Here is a 6,000-nt window from a genome sequence, read left to right as displayed (position 1 = left end):
AAAGTGTATAGGAGTCAATCCTGAGTCTCCGCTTCATAGATTGGGGATGGCTTTCAAGGGGCTAAAAGCAGAAGAGGACACTTCTATCTCAAGGAAGTCCTAGTTACCATTACAGTCCCCCAGAACATAACAGTGATAGGAAATTAATTCTTACAAACTAAACGAGCTAGACTAATAGGTACCCCGAGTACACAAAAACATGGTATCAGCAAAAACTACCAAGTAAAAGTATCCACATGGAATGGATGGAAAAATCATAAGCATGTGTCAGCGCTGAGTCCTGGCTCTGCAACTTGTCACCTTAGAGAACTCATTTTAATCTCTATGAACTTCAATTTCGTCTATAAAATAAAAAACAGCATTCATAGGATTTACAAGATTTAGAATAATCATACTACTTGAAGCTTTTGGATGTAATATGGTCCTTAATATATATTAGTGTCTCTCTATTAAAGTTAAAAATACAATAAATGCACTGATAAAATTTAGAAAAGGGATTGTTTTGTGCTCACTCTTACAATCTTTGTGTTATTGGGTATGGGGGAAGAAGAAGAATCTCGAAACTTTATGGACTCCTGCTTTTCACCTCATCTTTCCTTTAATGGCAATAAGATGAGGACCTAAGGCTGACCAGGAGCACCCCATGGCTCTGAGTTGTAATCTCGCTCACTACCCTTTATAGCTTTTCCAAATGCAGGATTTTTCTATCCTACTGTCCTGGATTCAGCACACATTGTCACTTACAGTGTCAAAGGAGTTATTACCTCACCTTTCCTCCTCCATGTCCTTCTTTCTGAGTGTCTGACCATTCTGTGTTCCCACAGAATGATTGTTCAGATGACCACACGTGAAATATGGACAACAGTCTGCACTTGGACACTTGACTACAACCTACTGGTGGAAATTTCAGGACAGAATGCGGGTCTAATCACAGATAAGCTTCTCATGTCCTCCGAATGCCGGCCTTTACCTCTGTCTCGTGTCCTGTTGCCTCAGAGTTCATCCTACCTCCCACACTCACCCATCCATCCAATGCCACCCAGAAGAACCAGCCTTAATAATGAAGTTTCAGAATATGTACTATGACATGTACTTCAGTTTTTTCATGTAGTCCTAAACTTAAAGTTGACTGCATCTTGTGGAGTCTGGTTGAGATACAGATCCTTATGAAGGCACTGACAGGGTTGTGTTTGGGATATTTATAAAAAGTGGCTGACAAGTTTGCAGACATATGTCCCATCTCTGACATTGCCCCTCAGTTCAGAACTGTGCTCAAATCTCCCACCAGGTCAACTTGTGTTTCTCACTTGGATTTATTCCATGGGGCATAAAGTTCAAAAAAGAAAGAAAGAGAAAAAAGGTGGGAGGAAGGCAAGGTGTTTCATTCCCTTAAGCACAGAAATGAAAAAATAAAATGCCTTCTTTTCTAAGTCTGGGTTATATTTCTAATACATTTACCAGCAGTGAGGAATGAGCCTGTGAGGTAGTAACAATGATACACATCTAGTGGAATCTAGTGACATGGTACAAAAGTATAATTATTGATAATTTATGAATTCAATGTCCTTTCTCTTCTCAGCAGGGAGAAACAATCTCACCATATTCTTTGCCTGTCCTACTCTGACATGTTTGTCTTGTAGCTTCTTTGAAAATGACAGCAAAATGATAGCGAAGCTCATTACCGCGTGGAATTGAATAGAAATAAGATATGCCAATTAAGGATTAATAAGAATTTCCTACATGTATATATGGCAATAAGGACAAAAGCTCCTTGAAGCACCTTGTGATTTTTCTGATTCTAACAGTCCTGCAAAATCTCTGAAAGCTCCACGATTGTTATTAAAGATCTCCATGATGATGATGATGATGAAGCTATTGGTAGACGCATTTATCAGTTAATCGAGAGTTCTCATTGCTAGAATTCCAACAGTTTCAGAGCCTCACTCATCTTCGAAGTTACTCCAGGCTCCTTTCACTGTCAGCCGCTGAGAACACCTTATACATTTACGAGAGAAGCCCCCCAAGGTAAACTCCCTCCCCCCTACCTTCCAGCACCCCACCTGTACATAGCCTACACAGTGCAGTGAAGTTGTTGCTCCTCTATATCCACCCCTCCCCTCTCTTCACCTTAAAGCCTTCCCATTTCCACCAGCCTAGGAACGTGTCCCAGCAGCCTTCCATTTAAAGAACAAAAGAACTTCCTTATTATTAACCTCAAATTTTCTTCATCCCTATCCTCTCTTCTCACTTGCTGATGAGAAATTAGAACGTGTTAAGAGGGTAGTAGCACTCACCACATTTTCCTGACCTCTTTTATAGCTGGACTTTCCTCCTCTTTCGTGCCTTCTCAGTCTCTGTCTTTGACTCTCTCATTCTGCTTCCAGTCTCACCACCTCACGGAACCCCGTCAGTCACCACAGATGTCCCTATTGCCAGTACAAAGGTTAGCCATACGTTAGCAGAAGGTAATACATTGATCCTGTTTCTTTACCCCCTGACCTAGGCCACTCTGATACAAAGGCCTTCCTGTCCTTTGTTTTGTTTTGTTAAGTGATTTAAAACAAATGTTTATCATTTTCTCAGCCCGTTCTGGGGATCGTGACCTCAGCTAACATGGTTCACAAAGTGAGCTGCGCCGGAGTCCTCTGAACAGCATTTTTGCTTATACATCTGGCTCCTAGATTAGGAAGCCAGGAGCAGACAGCTGGGGGCATATCTCTTCTTCCCTCCTGCCCCAGCTTATCTTTTTCATGTTTCCTCTTCTCTGCCTCCCATGTGGTTTCTCCTTAGGGCTACCTTGAGCTTCCTTCATAGTCCTGACACTGTTGTCATAGATTTCCTTTGTGGCAGCTGACTCTTCCCAAGAGAACTTTCCAAGTTGCCTGAAAGAAAGATGCAAGTTTTTACAAACCAATTGGCCCCCAGGATCTCAGAATGTCTTTCATTTGTATCCTATTATGCAAGCAGGTCAAAGATGTCAAGAGCCGGGGAGTCAGATCTCATCTCCCAGTGCAGTTCTTTGACCAGGTAAGAATCTCTTTCCTCCTCCATCTGCAAGGCAGCTCTCTCCAGGTGTGCAGAGGCTTCACCCCTCACTGCTCAGACTGCAGTGTGCAAAGTGATCCACGCTGCTGAGCGTTCCTCATCCTGCCTTGCTATGCTTTTCTCCACACTGCTCACCATTTTTTCATTGCTTACTGTCTGCCTCCTTCTCTGCCCATATGGTCAGATTTTTTTCAGGTGCATACCCTAGCACCTCATGTTGTACCTGCCACGTACTAGATGTTCAGGGAGTTTTTCTTGAATGAAATGTGGCAGGCATACTTCTAACTTTGTGTGTATAAAATCATGAAATCTTTGCAAAACGCCACTGGAGTGAAAACTATATTTATGCACATTTTAAATGGAGAATTCAGAGGCACATGGAAGTCTATTCACTGTCTTGTTAAGGTCAAAGCCATGATTCAAACCCAGGGAGTTGGGATCCAGAAAAGCAATTCCTCACTTTATAATACTTCTTAGGGTCAAGGATCCCTCTCTGTCTTTGTCTCTCTCATCTTTTTGCATAACTGGTTGCCATCCACCACCTGTCTTCCTGAAACAACATACTGCCATGCAGGGCTTTCCCTAACTCTTTGGTCTCTCTGTTTGTTCTTTCTCCTTGTCAGGTCCATCAACTCCCAGGAACATATTTACGATTCTTACCCTGTGCTTCCTGCCATGACATGTCCTGCAACTTGACATTCATATACCCACCTTCCTAGTCATCCCCTACCATCCCTAGTGCAATTGAAACATGCTCCTTCCTCTCTCTCACCTCAATCAGTGGTTCACCCACCCACATACAACCCAGAACCCCAGGAATTATCCTGATGTCTTCCTGTCTCTTCTCCACCCACCACATCCAGTCACCAAGCTGGGAAGATTCTGCATCCTGAAGAATCCGTATACTTCTTTCAGACCCTCGGCAGCTATGTGTCCAGATCACCTTCATTATGTGCCGAATTTGCTTCCCTATTCTATGTCCGGTTTCTACGTGTTCACCCAACTTTAGGGAAAGTGAGAAGATTTCTTAAAACCTAAATTGTGTCTTGCTACTCTACAGCCTAAGACCTTCCATCAGCACAAAATCCAATCCCTGTACCTTTTGTCTTTGCTTCACAGAGCCCACTAAAACTTTTTAATTGTTTTATTTAGATTTTCTTGTTTTCTTAGTGACTACAACATAAATTAGTGAGAGAATAAAAATATAAATCAGTGACAGAAAGAAATATACTAAATAAACTAACTGAAATATAAATTAGTGAGAGAGAGAAAGATGTTTTATTCTCTATTAGGTACCCAGAACCTCTGCTTATAGTGAGAGCTCAATGAATATTTCCCGAAGAAACAATACAAGCCTTCAGAACAGTATAGTGAGGTTGAAAGCATTGCATACATATTTGAATAAAAGATCACACTATATTTGTTAGTTTACTATAATTACAGGCTGTATAGTTATGTAGTTTAATGAGAGTACACAAATACATGTAGATTATCCAAGTCAAGGAAAAAAGTATAGCATATGGCCTATGATACTTTGTCCAAACCAAAAACATTTATTTTTATGGTACTGTGATATATGTACTTTAATTCCTACAACAGTTCCTAGCTTATAACTCCCTTCCCAAGACAGGCCCAATAAATTAGAATTTCTTTTCCCCAAGTGAGGTAGGTCATAGAGACTCTAATTTCCTCTTGCTTTTCTGTCTTTGAACTTGCCGTAAAACAATTATCTGATCTATTCTTGTATGATTGTAAATCATAAGACCCTCCTCATTCCAAAGCGCCCTGTACCATGACCTGGAGAAAGAAATGCTGCACAAAGATGCCAAGGAGAATCTAAGTAGCCAGGTCTTGCTAGGTTTTGCAGAGAAGTCTCCATAAAGACTCAAAAGGACAGAGCTGTGAGCTTCCAAATGGCTGAACGTGCGGAGGCCTATTGGGTGGGTGGATGTCCCTAAAGAAGGGCTGGAAACTCCTCTTTCCCCTATCTCTGCCCTCTGCATCACTTCTGTGTATCATGCTTTCTTTAAAATAAGCCATCGGAGGTAGGTGCTTCCCTGAGTTCTATGAGCCACTCAAACAAATTAGTCAAAGAGCGGAGAGGGCTGATTTATAGTTGGTCTGTCAGAAGCAGGGGTAGAATGACCCCGAGTTTGTGACTGACATTTAAAGCAAGTGGTGGGGCAATCTTGGGGAATAACCTTAAAACTATGGGATCTGACTCTGCCTTCAGGTAGTTAGTATCGGAGCTGAACTGGATTGGAAGACACCACACTGGTGTCCACAGCGGAGTTGACTGCTCACTTGCTGGTGAGAAGTCCCTACATATCTCATGGGGTCAAAGAAATGATCTATGCTGTTAAAAGATAGTAGGAAAAAATGAATCTGAGCCATGATTTGTTTTTATTTCTACATACAAAAAATTTTAAACAGAAAATATTATCACAGTATTATTTCCCTGCCAATGTTTTATATATTTCATATCAGTGGAATGCCCAAAATGACCTATAAGAATGAATTAAACACAAACATCTATATTAACAGCAAAATACCAAGATATGCTAATGCATAGATATACAAATGCACATATACGCATATAAAATTGACAACATTTTTATTTGAATGAAATTAAAAATATTGGACAAGAGAATGGATTTCAGGCAAGATACTGAGATTCTGAAGAAAATGGTAGCAAAGAATAATCATAATTTAAAAAATAGGAATACACCACCGCACAAAAATGCTGTTCATACTGGATTTTTCATGTACACTTGTCCACAAAAATAGAAAGGTACATATTATCCTTGATCAGAAAGACAATGTCAGTTACTTTTATTTGTAGGTAAATGTGGTTGGATCCCTCACAAAACACTAAACTCTCATTTCTAGATTAAAGTCATTGAGACCTGATTAGTTTACAGTTTTTACATTTAAAAATGTATGTTATAAAACAGA

The sequence above is a fragment of the Fukomys damarensis genome, unplaced genomic scaffold (assembly GCF_012274545.1).
Source record: "Fukomys damarensis isolate Sample0158 unplaced genomic scaffold, DMR_v1.0_HiC HiC_scaffold_37, whole genome shotgun sequence".
In the NCBI taxonomy this organism is placed as follows: Eukaryota; Metazoa; Chordata; class Mammalia; order Rodentia; family Bathyergidae; genus Fukomys; species Fukomys damarensis.
The sequence above is the reverse complement of the archived record's forward strand: the minus strand, read 5'-3'. Positions refer to the sequence as shown.